At 42.5% G+C, this 14193-nt stretch overlaps 1 protein-coding gene across 8 annotated transcripts in view; it reads right to left on the bottom strand.

Moving 5' to 3' along the window:
• LOC124175915 (calcitonin gene-related peptide type 1 receptor-like) overlaps window positions 1-14193 on the bottom strand; it is a 156960-nt gene that overhangs the window by 130725 nt on the left and 12042 nt on the right. The window lies entirely within an intron of this gene.

Genomic DNA, 14193 nt, shown 5'->3' with positions numbered 1-14193 from the left:
ATCTGAGTGAAAGTTCGTTATATGATTCGCGACGGTAAATTTTGCAACAATATCGTCTGCTATGTGAGGTTCCGTTTCACAAGAACAGATTAAATGAGGCAGCAGGTTCCAGTTTCCGTTCGTTGATTTCCTCCCGGTGCGTTGGCTAATCTCACGGCGATCTTGCGGCGATTCAAGTTTGTTTCAGGACAGCACTGATATATCTCCGATGCGAAAGCCTTCGTTTCCAGAAACAACATTTGCGATTTTGATGTCGGATCCTAACACGGCAAAGACGAGACACCGGCTGGCCTCACCTTATAGCCACAGTTCGAAACTCTGTGGTCGGGCACCTTATGGCGCGTTTTGAAAGATGGAGGCTGTTCTCTCACTCACCGACTCACTCAGCGATGGTAAATCCTCCAAGGGATCGGGCATCCGTAAGGTAGTCTCGAGGAGTACTTTCGTACATTTTTATTTTCCCCTCTGTTCCTGAGCGACGACGTACCCTGCATCAGAAACTCGACTCGCGAAATAACCATGTGATCTTAAATGTCTCATGATATTTCGTTCCTCTTTATTTCTTCTCTCAGTGCTCTTTTATTCTCTCAGTCTTTTCACGTCGAGACAACGGCAAAAGACGTTGGGCGGTGAAAAATTTAGGGAAGCAATGAAATTCCCCGGGTGTATTACATTACCTGTACATGCTCTACGCCGCTCCACACCTGCGACGCTAACCGAATGAGCGAAAAGCCACTCGATCAAGACACCGACGCGAAATGGACGCACACACGGAGAAACGGCATCCGAGAGTTTTCGACTTGGGAGACCTTGAAGGACGGGGATGAAGAAATTTGTTGGGGGACCTGAGGGCACAAGGAGAGGCTGTTGTAAAATATCAAGTTTCAGCCAAGGCGTTCCTCTTCAATGTGGGTCAAACAATTTTCTGCCGAATTTCATCAAGAACACTGACTTGGGATTAGACAATTCCCGAGGAGCTTATTCGGCAGAAGATCTCGCTGTAAGAAAGGATCGCGCCACTTATATCAAAAGGCAGACTGCTTCCCGGCTTTCCATTTCTCTTATCATTTTCTACTCCGCCTAGATAGCTGATCGCGCGATGTTTTTTTTCCCCCCCCCATCTAATTCCCGTAGATTTTTACTCCTCGATAGTCTCTCCGGGTTTTCTGCTCTGTATTCGTACAGCTTCGCGGAAATTGGAAAGATGTTTTCAATACCGCGTTGTCTTTACGGTATATACGTATACACGCAGCTTGCGGTTCTTATCCGAGATTTGGCACAGCTCGCGAGATTTTGCGACGCAGCGCACAAGGGTGAAATAGTTTCGCTTCTGACGCTGAGCCGCGAATTTTTTCACACCCTCCGTTTTGATTTTCTTTTGCCAGCGGTAAATGCAGCCTACGGAGGAACGCATTCAATTTCCCGCGTGAGAATGAACGTACGACAGAATGGAAAACGAAAAAGAATCGGAGTGAAATATCACATCTGTTTGAACAAGTGTAAAAGGCAGGAGGGCGAATGAGATATCGATTCAACGTGACAGGCCTTACTAGTCAAGTTTTTTTTTTTTTTTTCTTTTTCTCTTTTTTCGAATGGGTAGGTGGCTTGACTCTCACTGCACAGGAGTAGGAATACGCCACTCAAGCCAGACGTCATGTGTCAGAGAGTCAGGGTGTCAGGCTCTACGATTCTCCCGATTTGACCACGCGAGGGTGACTCGGGACCGAAGTTAGGAGCTGATAACCGACGGAAGTGACGTGTCAATTGACGATCGGGTCCTTATTGTCTCGAACTTCAACCCAGTGATAATTGGTAGGGTAAGAAATGAGACAAGACCTGCGCGGATATAATTGAGGAGGTCGGTTGCGCAAAACTCGACGGTTTGTTTTAATTTTATTACAATATCGTCGTACTTTGAGTAATCATCGTATCGTTGAGTTTTTGAGTTACGAAAATTCTTTTGAGTATATGATAATAGTTAATGCTGGAGTTATAAGAAAAACCTACCGATGTTTCTTTTCAAAATGATTCAAAATCTGGTAGATTCGTTCCATTTCACTCTACGGTAGTCACTTTTTTAGAAGACTATTTTTTACAAAGTCACGGAAATAGATTTTTTTTTTTTTAAGTAGTCAAGTTAGTATTGCGACTTGTTGGTTTGATAAAAAAAGTTCCAGTTAATTGGTATAAAATGGACTTGTGAATAAAACGTGCCATTGTCGAGTAAAATAAAATGGAACTGCTAGATTTTTACCCATTTTCAATCAATTTGAAATAACTCGTAGATGTATCTAAGCTTTTGTTTACAATTCCAGCATTTTCAACTGCATCATTTTTAAAGAGATCTTCGTAGCTCACGAATATATTAATTTAATAAATATTCAAAGTACGACTATCTACCAATAAAATCAATCAAAGGTGTCGCTTTTCGGTCTACAAACCTGCTCAAACGAACACAATTTCAAGTTACGCGTTATTAATTACATATAATCTAATCACAGTTGGAAAAAAAAAACAACCATTACTCGTGACAATGATGAAGCATACGTGATTGGGCCAAAAATAATTATTCCATTTGATTGCCAGCGTGACGTTTACGCGCGTTAATGTATGGAGAGAAGCAACAAGGGAGAATCCCCGCTGCTTTAATTTATTCCAGTGAAGTCTAGTAAGAACCAAGGATGGGTTTCGTTAATTTACGTGCGTCGAGACGCGGCTGTACCAATTTGTTAATTGTTTTCGCGCTCACCTACATCAGGATGAAAAAGCTGAAACTTTCATGTGCTTCTTCGTATTTTTTTCTTTGTATTTTACACCCCTGAAATAACTAATTACCAACCTTGTGTCGACTTGTTCGTTGTTGAAAGTTCAAACAACCACGCTATATATACGCAATGAACTTTCGTCCGAGATTCCCGTGTAACTTTTGCCTTCGGTTAGGGTAAACAAACAACCAGATGTTTGGCCAAAAAAACGCAGGGTAAGAAAAGATTTTAACAAGTCTGATAAAACCGTCGCCGCGTGGTTCTCCCGAGAACTGATTCTCCGTAAAAACGACGGCATTTATATTTCATAGCAATTCAAATGTGATTTGCAAAACTTTTCACGTGCCTGCATGTCATTCACCCACTCGTCTTATTAACTTTGCCTCCGTTTTCTCCTTCGATAGTAACATTTCGGAATTTAGATTGGGTGTTTTTTTCGAATTGGCTGGGCCTCCGGATAATCTACACGCAATGACACGAAAGGCAGTCTCGCATTCAAATCACGACATGTACGAGCAGCAAGTTGGCGAAGCCAGAAACGAGACATACCAGAGGTTTCAACGGCGTGCGTGCCTTCCTCAATTAACGTGCACCAGATAACACTTTAGAGCGATACTAAAAGTACTGAAAGACCCTTTCTTTCGTTCGAGTATTTCACTTTTCATTCAATGTGGGTCAGGGAATCCGCCTGAAGGAGAAGACCTGCCTTTTTCCCTCCGCACACAATCTCGGTTCACAATGGCGAAGTTTTTCGTGTACGAAGGACAAAATCACATGCCATGCTGTTTGAATATTTATCTATCCTTTTGGCATCTGTATAACTCTCATCCGTATTTTCTTTCTTCCTTTCTCTTATGTTCAGTAATAAATATTTTGCACATTCCGTCCCGTCTGCGACATTTCTCTCTTTTTTTTTTTTTTTTTTTTGCGTCAAGTGGTTCAATTTCCGAAGGTTGAAAATTCCGAGCGGTATGAATAAAATAGTAATGATGTCAACCGTTCGGAATATTGCGAAGAAAATTGCTCGCTGCGCGTATGGAAATAACCTTCTGCCCTACTACGTACACACATTTCTCTCGGAACTCGCGACTTCGGTTTTCTGGATATTTTTGCGAATAGAACTTAAGCGTCGTAAATTTTCGCGCTTTACATACCTTTACATAGTGTTTGCATAATACGTACATTATAAAACTGGGAATGCACTGCTCACTGTCTGCACATCGCAACTAAATTAATCCACCGGGATTTGAACGTTAATTTCGAAGGTACGAGTCTCACGTCGCTCGTTATTTTACAAACGCAGAATACGCTGGACATACCGTGAAAATAATGTGATTAAAATTGCGAGGGCGTGATAAATTTCGCGCTAGATAGCCCGGACGATCCGGCACTCGGGGAAAAAAGTGCAGCGCTTTGTTTTTTATCCGCAGCACTTTGCATTCATACCTGCAACACGTATACTCCCATTATTATACCCGTAGTTCTAAAGAGTTTGTTATTCCCTCCGCGTAGCTCTCTTCCACCATTTATGCCTGTACCTACGTTATAACTAGATGTGTATGGCGGCAGGTGTTTGGATCTACGACCAGCGATGTATCCTCTCGTTAGCTTGCGTATTGCCGACTGACTGCCTCTTTGGCTTTTTCATTTCAAATCTTACAACTCAGCGTCACGCTACCTTTTGTTTCGTTTTTTTTCGTTTTTCGTCTACTAGGATGCGTTGTACACGGAGAAACGGAGAAACAAGACCTGATGCGAAACCACTCGATGGGTTTTAGTCGGCTCTCTGATATTAATTGTTAGAAATGCCGATAAATTGCACTGCGAAATCGGAAATCTCACTGCACAGAGGCATTGTATACTCTTCCTGCATTAGGCGGAAAAATTGTTTGAAATTTATCGAGTTCATGTTCGTATAACGTGTTTCGAAATTAGTGATGAAATTGTTAAATTCTGCTGACGGAAAGCTCGATCTGCGCAGAGCAAACAATCGTTGTGTACATAAATATACGTATAACGTATATATGAGATATGTGCGCGAGCAGATTGTCCGATAAATTATTAATCCATTTGCTAAGGCTAATCCCACGAGGGAAGTTGTGTGCATTGAAAATGAAAATTAGTTCTCAACGTGATCCGAAAATACGGCTGAAATTCAAGCGCTATGGAATTTTTATACGGTCTTAAACAAAAAATGAAAGTCTTATCCCGAGTTTGGGGTTCACGTGTCTCGACGTCGTGAAACTTACCGTGTATATAACGTATGGCCGGTGATGAAAAGGGTATAAATTTTCCAGTGTAGCAACGTTCGGTATTTTTTAAGGAGCGCAGTTTTGCCCCTCGTTATACTTTATGAAATGTGCAAAGGAATAAAGAGAGGGTGGAAAAAATGAATTATCAAACTGACAAGCTGAGACGATAAATTTAACGACGACACGAACCCTGAGACACAACGTGACACCTTATTTCGCGAACCTGAAATCGTCACGTCCGAATCTGTGCGATAAAAATGCGCAGTCTTGCGATCTGGAGGATAAGTATAAAAATACGTGCAACAGATACGGGGGAAGTAGTTATAATTTAATTACTTAGTCAAGCCAGCAAAAATTAGCAAGCAATCCTACGGAAGTGAAAATTATTACAGCTAAGGAATTCTTAAACACTATTAAGTTTAAAATTTTACCACTTAGTGTATATAACATGAATATAAAACACAAAATATAGAATATAAAAAATACAAAGTTTAAAATTTTGCAGCATTCTCTGAAAAAACTCCATTTCTTGCTAATTCAATGAAATTTGATATGAAGCCAATTCTTGGCAACAAACCTGTGCCGAAGTCTCGATCAATTATCAACTGACAACACCTGTCGGATGCTGGCAGCCTTCGTTGTTTTTTCTTTCCCTCGACGTTTTTCGCGCAATTTTAAGTGATGCATTCTTTACGGTTCGCGGGGCTCTTAAAAATACTCCGGACCTGGAATGGGAACTTAAATACGAAGTGTTCATGACACAAAGGACGAGCCTCCCGAGGGTCGTCTGCAGTAAGTCTCGTCAAACGAGAGATCGATAAGCAGCGTGGTATCATAAGCGTAGCAACTGGTTGTTATGGGGTGCATGGAGCACTTTAACCCGAGAAACTCTGCTATTCCCTCAGAAGACGAGGGGGGCTCTCCGCTTGCTCCTCATTGAAAACACTGTCCAAAGACAATACACCGCATATTTACCATATAATAAGACGTAGTTGTGCTGTGCAGCAACGTAAAAGAGGCACTTCGCTAACTTCACGAGCTTGCGCTTCGCATTTGGCTCCATGAAATAGAAATCTAGTCAATTGACGCGCACAATTTTTGAAAAAGGAAGACTCCACCCCTGCGTAAAATTCTTAACCGTGTTATTTGAGTAGTTTCGTCGAGCCTGCAATCGATCGGAATGAAGAGAAAAATTCTCCACGGTCGAATGTTTCTTGTACCTTCGGTAAGGTGTACCAGACGATACGGCTCTATCACTCAGCATCGAGGGCTGGATATAAAAGCTCGAATACCCGTGTTATAACAAGGTTTGGTTGGGTGAATCCCGAGGGGCTGGCCACTCTCTTGTACCCAATCTGGCAGCTTCGTATAGTCTTTGAAATTCCAGCGTACCATGGAACCTTTAAAATCCATTTGGAGTCGGTGAAAAAATCTCGGCGAACACTGCAACAACATTACAAGAAGTCTTCAAGATCCGACTTGCCGAGCGTGATGAAATAGTTGCCAATTTATGTTCACAGATCACTCGATTCCCTTTCACATCGGTCTAAGCCTTATTCTTATCCATCAAAAAGGTTTCACATTTTGGTGCCTCGTGACAGATTTCCATACGTCAAACGCTTGACGTAGATTGAAGTTCGATGCATCACGGATAATACGCGGATCATAAATAAATATTCCACTTGAATGTAGGTATAACCTATTCGTGAGTTTCCTTGAAAGAATTTTGACCCGTGCTCCAAAAGATGAATGGGAATCTTTTCTCGGCCGATTTCCTCCTTCCTTTGAGCCACACCGTCCGGGGTTCGTCGTCGCAGCTCACAATCAGGCAGCATGAAAAGGCAATATTCGGCGTAAAAATAGCCCCCGAGTTAGTGTCCATAAATCGGAGTTCGCTGTATATGGGTTAACCGCCGTGACATAAAATAAACCATTCCATTGCGACCGACGTGAAACCCTGGAGAGGAGGCCCCTAGGTGACGGTCAAACGTCTTGAACGGTCAAAGGTCGGCTCAAGTTCCTCCGGTGTTGAGGAGCTTTAACGGACCTGCACGCCCACGCCGAGGGGGAAGCCACTGAATACTGATTAGAGTCGATGCACGCCAAGGTCCCAGGAACCAAGGCCAAAGTTCAGCTTCGCACTGTTTAGGCCCTCGTCACCCTGGGGGTTACTCGATTTTCGAAACTGTTTTCAGTTCCAGGATAACAGCGAAGGATTCATCCTCAGTGCCGGATGAGAGTGTCGGTGCAGCCTCGATATTTCGTGGTTGAATAGACCCTTGGCGTCAAAGCTCTCCGACTGCGACAGAAGTTCGCACTTAATTCATGGAAACTTTTCGCAGGTTGGGTACTTTATTGACCTTTCCTCTTTCCTTCGGCATTTGGCACCGTCACGCTGGGGCATCTTATTATTCGACTCTGGAGTTTCCAGATCATCCCAGATATCCGCGTCTTTGAAACCCTCCTCATCTCATGAATGGACAAAATATAGCTCGTTAGTGTAATCTGAGTTCAAGAACTTCCGCCAACACCGTGACATGTCAGCTTCCTTTTTGCTGTTGAATAAAACCAATGGGTGCACATAATTTGAAGATGCCACGTTTAGGCTGCTCGAGGAATTAATAAGCGCCAATTCTTCTGCGACGTTATCTGCAGTTGGTTTTTATGGTAACAGAGGAATGAATTACTCGAGAACTTTCTTGCCAAACCTTGTAGGACTTTGCCCACGCGAATGATGAATGGAAAAAGTTTTGGGCGAAAGGATCGGACAACTTTTGGGCGACCGGGAAAACGGTCAGGTAGTCAAATTGGATTCCAGCGACTTAAAACTGCGGATGAAACACTCGGATGTTGAGGGCCCGGCGGTAAATTAAGTCCATTTCCATCCTCGGTTATATTCACACCTAATCGTGACTCGTATATTACGATCCAGTCACTCACGTGCTACGATCAAACCTCTGAGCGCTTTCTCAGGCTGTTCGGACCGTCGGGCTCAAATTCCAGTAACCGATCCACTCGTCAAAATAAATCTTTGAAAACTGTATATAAAAGTTCTGAATGTCCGAATAACGGTCGAATACTTTTATGCCCGTGCTCTCGTTTCCGCGAAGCTTGTAACAACTCGACTGACGTATCGAGAAACGTCTTGAACGAATGTTCTGCCTCCATATTGATCCCTTCCGAAATTTTTTCGGCCAGAAAAATGAGAGAGTCTTGTAAATTTAGTCTAACCACTGCAGAACAGAAATCTGAAATGTTCCGGATCTCCGGAATGGTATTATATTTTTTTGTCTTTCTCCTGAATACCTAACAGCTAAATTTGGATTCGATGCTTCAGGATTGCAGAAGTCTCGATATTACCGTTAGTTACAAAATACATTAAATAAGTTCTGACAACGAATGTCATTGAAACGTAAATTTGAGCAGCATAGTAGACGTATTATCACCATCTTTGCGTGCTTTTTTGAAAAATTCGCCGACACTTTCAGATTTCCTGCAATTCCGGCATACACTTACGCTTTGTCTCGATGCAGAGTATTTGAGACCGCCTTGAAAACTTGTCTTTCCGCGGTTCGTTTACCAGGGGAAACGATGCTGCAGGGTCGAATGCACGGAATTTCAATCGCTGGTGTTGCTCACCTTCGCCAATCACGAGTCTACGGACGGTAGAGAGGTACAGAGGACCGTCTCCGTGTTTACGAAGTATCCATAAGATAGAGAGAAATTAAGATGACGTTACTTCAGCAAAAGTTTCACAAAGCACCAATCAGACTGAACCCTGATCGTTTACGAGCGCCATTTCGGTAACTTGTCGAACCACTATTTCCCGTTCTTTGGTGGACACTTTTTTTAGGTGAAAACCCATATGAGATACTTCTCCTTACCCCTTACCCTCCGTAAAAGAGTCCATGATTAATGGCGTCTCGGTGTCCGCGCCTACTGCACGCTGCGCAAAACGTAATTACACAATTCGCCGACCCACGTCACTCGGAGCATTGCTTATGGCCATGTCGATGTGAAGAAGCGGAGAAAAGAGGAAGAAGAGAACGCGTTACGCGGGTATACATATGTGTAGGCATGTACGTACCTATGTTATACATGCTTGGGAAAAGGTATAACGGGGAATTGATTTTTCCCTCGTGCCTCCGACACCTTTGATATATCAGTGATGATTCCCCAGCTCCCATTCTTCCTTACAACCATCGCCCACTCTTTGATCCCCGTTAGACACGATCCTCGTATAATTCATGCGACCACTTACGTATAGCAGAGTTCGATTATAGCACTGGGTTCGATTATCTCTTGTGTTATTCCATTTCTCTATTCTTCTTCTCCCCTTCCCTTCTTTCTTGGAATCGCTGAAGCCCGTCTCTTTTCCTACTGTACTCTGATAAATCCGAGACATCCCCGTACAAGGGTATTATCCTTGACCTGATCTAATCTAGGGTGACACAACCCTCGGGTCGTGTATCGAGTGTCGAAATTCGGGGCAGCAGCGAGTGCCCGTAAAGCCATTATTTATGGTTACCCAAAAGCGTCAATTAACACCGGTAAAATATCGGCTAACGAGATGATTATAATTTATCCCTCGGTTCAAAATTATCTCGAAGATAGGCACGGGGTATAAATAGGAATTTTCCCTCGCGGCGGTTAACCGCCGGTTAAATTAATATCGCGGGACATGCCCAGAAACTTTGTAATTCTTCTCATAACCGACCTTCTTGAGGTACTCACCGCGAGCAATTTATTATTTTGAATAAGACAAAGTGGCGTCTCGTCTGCGTTGAACCGAGTTATACAACTTAATATATAATCTATCCGCACAAGCACGGTATTATGCACAATTAAAACAAGAACTCCTTAACCTTGAGCAAAGTAGGCTAATATATCACGGGTGTAACAAAATACGTACAGAAGGTAGCTTAAATGATAATCATGCAATTCCGACTCGTGTCTCGAGCCCGAGACGCTTGATGAATATTTCGCGTCCAACTGAACGTGCGCAGGGGTCGTTGCAACGCGACGGATAAATGCTGGAGGGTGAATTTCCCCGGAGTGGCGTGTATAATCCGCGGATCCAGAATCCAGTCGCGACGCGAATGGGGATGATTAATTCACTCTGGATCCGAAAGCGTATCCGAGCAATTAAACCTTCATGGCTGAGCCTCAACCTTCGGTAATACGTTGCAGCTGCGAGGCCAAGACATTGAAATTGAGGCAGCGGCCAGACTCTCGGCATTCCGCGGGCTTCCATATCCGATATTCCAATATTCCTGGGAGCATCGCGTTGTCCTCGTAAGGCACCGATGTGTTCTCTTTTCCACGGCATGCGCCGGGAGGAGCTTCTAATTTAACGGCTGAGCTTCTTTAAAGAATGTAAGAGCTGCCCGAGGCGTCGTCTGAATTTGAATATCAGACGCGGCAACATGAAGGGGATAAGAAACGTCACAATCATCTAACCCACCGTGATCCGTTACGTGCTTTTGAGCTTGCGAGGCTTGATAGAGACTTCGCTACTCGTTTAAAGCAACGAGGAAAAAGGAGGCTGAAAAGGAGTTAAATCGCACATCATATCATACATAGCATTAAAGTTCGAACCCAAATTTTGGATGTTCGGATGTTCGGATATTCAGAAAGTGACGTCACCCAAAATGTTTTCTCACTTGACGTCATCGATCTATAGTAATCGTCGACGACGAAAATCAGCTAGCCGATTTCCTCAGTCCGGAAACAACCGCGCGGTAAAGCGGACGTGTGAGAATTGTGCTTCGCAGATTTCGAGTACCGGGTTCTCCAGCTCCTGGATCCCTGCGCTCCAGGTCCGCTACCTGGTGAAACACGACTTCCTGGACAAGCGCTCCGTAGTTCCTGCGCTTCAGGTACGCTTCCTTATGAAACTCGACTTTCAGGACAAGCGCTCCGTAGTTCTGGCTGGCCAAGTCCTTGACCTGGTGATTTTTCACCTTCACGAGTAATTCGAGATTTTCAATCTTGAATTGCGTATTTGCACATACGCGTGATAATGTATTGATCAACACTTATTACCCATTGAACAATCCTCAAGCAGCTAGGGTGTGAGGTATCTTGTAAATCTCGTATCATCTGGTAAAACACTGCCAACTTCTTAAGCGAGCGTAGCGAGCGCACGAGCACAAAAATCAGCTGCACTAGGCATCCGACCCCGAGCGAGCTTCAGCGAGCGAGGGTTTTAAAGCTAGTAGCTTATATTTTTCAAAGATTCCGATTTCACGGAGCTTTTTCTGACGAAAAAAATCGCGTGTGATTTTTGACAAGTGGCGAATCACGTCCATCGCACTCCTTGGCGAGTACGATAAACTGGGCAAGCATTACTCGGTAAATTGGAATGAACGACAACGCGACTTCATCGCTATTACAGGAGTATAGTATTCGCGTATTAGAGTGTAATCCGTACAGTTACACTACTGCAAAAGTTTTCGGATACTCGAGGTATGAACGTTTGTTCCACAAATTTTCGATTCGGAACTAAACACGTGAAGCAAACTCGAACCGAGCGTTGAATATGCTGCGTTTTGGTTTGATATATGATCAAGTTAAAGAGTTTGAAAAATGTCTGTAAAGTCCTGCAAAACTTCGGTCGAGGAAGTTGAATATCATAATCATAATTCAGTGGTTGAAGGGCTAAAGAGAAAAGCGGATGTTAACTTAGGCCTCGTGTTGGTTTGGGTTAAGGTCATTGGTGTCACGTGAATGAACAAGCAAACCCTGACTAATGTAAGCTGTGAATTAAGAAAGTCCGACAACTTCCAAAGTTTGTATCTCGCCCAAATTCGACGAATCAGTACAGGCCGCGTTTCATGGTCGAAAAGGCGTTTTCATCGTAACTATACAATCGGCAAGATAATCAGAAAACGCTGTCTCTTGTTAAGTATTTACGGATGATCTTGAAGAATGGAAAGATTTCAACCAAAAGTAAGGGATTCCAATCACGAAAATGCGCTGTGCAATTTCCGGCTAAAACAATGGCAGCTATTTAATATCCCGATGAGTTTTCAGCGCCCACAACGATTCAGCAAAGTCGAAATGGAATACTCGAGTAGAATGAGGTACCTTTTAAACGAGGTTACCGCGGCTCGGGATCAGGATGAGAGACTAACATACCGCATACGTTAGGGATGTGCGCATAGGTTGAAAAGCGTAATACGGCTGGCTGGGCGGCTGGTTTTTTGTCGGCTTGTAATTTTGGTCGCGAGTTATTGTTATTGGACGAGGTCGGTTTTAAACGAGAGACGAAAGTGTATGTCTCGTGCTTCCTGCGCCGGAGTTTCAGGGGGACCGAGAACAATTTCGACGTCCATTCCTTCCCTGTATTATATGAACCCTTACGATCTTTACGAGCTGTACGATATGCGCGTGGTTCTAGCAGGCGTGCTTCGTGTGCAGGTACCGCGTAGACATATCTATGTACGTATACACACGTATATAATATAGGTGTACTTGTATGGGAGAACGATGTCGAGTCTGCTCCGACAGCGTGATACATGTCGCGAAAAGCTGGAACACGCACACAGGTAGAGTGAGGCGACGTAAATTTTCAACGAGCAAAAAATACTTTATCCTGCAAATCGTCACGCAAGTTAATCGGATCGCCGCTTTTCTCATCCGTGTTACCGCTAGGACTTGGTCGAGTGCTCGGAATTTAATGCGTAATAAAAAAAAAGTTTCAGTTTCTTTGACCGAATATTTATATAAAACACACATTAATTATAATTCAAGATTAATTGACGGTACAAGAAAGTAGAAGGGATAAAAGAATTGCAACGGCCATAAATCGCACAGTTTGAGTCGCATGATGTAATAATGGTTTTCATCAAATCGATATGTAGATAACACAGCTATTATTCTTCTTTTTTCCAAACCACGTATTCATTGGCTTTTTGAAAGGCAATGAATATGTGGGTACGTTAATATTAATAAAATGGTCATGTATCGTGCAGTGCCTGCATTACAAAAATCACAGGTAAACTCTTCATCGGTAACGTCATAATATTCGCAGCCCTCTTTTTAGCTTCTAAACATGCCGCCTGAGCCTTTTTCAAACTTTCCTCCGAACAGTTACGGATTCTTTTCATTGTGATTTTCACATGGAAGCAATAATTTGAAAGCAATATTTTATTCATCGATGACTTAGAGAACTAACAAATGCAGAGATATATGCTTAGAAAGATGTATAATTTTATCCAACAACTGTGGAATTGCAGAAAATTTTTTGTAAAAAAATATTCTACCTTCATATTACTAGCAAAATCGTAAATATTCATAAAAATCGTGAGCATTTTAGTCAAGGAATCCTGTAATCGGCCACAACTTGGCAGGTCGCAGAATTTTATCCCTATTTTAATATTGACGACCAACGTTTAGAATCTACGAACAGTACCGTCCCAGACATAAGAACGTTCATCACAATTTTGATGTTCTATAGATTTAAATATAGAGTAAAAAGTATGTATGAAGCCATCATGAGCATAGTTCTACAGTTTTATGCTAGTATAATCGGCCAGTCAATTTCTAACGCAAAAATATGAAAAACACTCCACAAACTGCTATTTTACGCAAACTTAAGGTATTAAGGTCAATATATCACGGAATATTGTAATTTGTATTTTACTTATAACCTTCGGATCTACGACCGAACAGTTTTTTTTTTTCTTTACCCAAACTAATTATTGCACACGGCACAACCTGTTACGTGATCAAATGTCTAATATATTAGACTGTTGTACAAAATATAAGTCACATCTGTCTTAGGAAACATTGAAGATCACGAAGGCATACAAGTTTTTTTTCAATCCAGCATAGTATCTTCTTTTTCTATTTCGGACTAAAGTCGTAAGTGGCCAAGCAATGGAGGTGGACGGCTTACCAGCATCTTCCATATCATTGCCACAAAATTAAGTCTCTATTCTCGATATATGTTTGTATGTAATTTTTGAACGCCTCTCTTGAACGATGCTGTGTATCTGCATTCAGATCCTAATGCATCTTATACATATATTTGGATCAAGCTGGAGTTGCAAAAAGTTTTTAGCATAAATTTGGATGTGCAACGAGGAGACGAAAAAATGTAGAAAAAGAAAAAACATGACTTGTGAGAACACATACATATTTATAAACGTTTATACAGCCTTATGCATTCT

Source organism: Neodiprion fabricii, chromosome 2 (genome assembly GCF_021155785.1).
Source record: "Neodiprion fabricii isolate iyNeoFabr1 chromosome 2, iyNeoFabr1.1, whole genome shotgun sequence".
Taxonomy (NCBI): domain Eukaryota; kingdom Metazoa; phylum Arthropoda; class Insecta; order Hymenoptera; family Diprionidae; genus Neodiprion; species Neodiprion fabricii.
The sequence above is the reverse complement of the archived record's forward strand: the minus strand, read 5'-3'. Positions and strand labels throughout refer to the sequence as shown.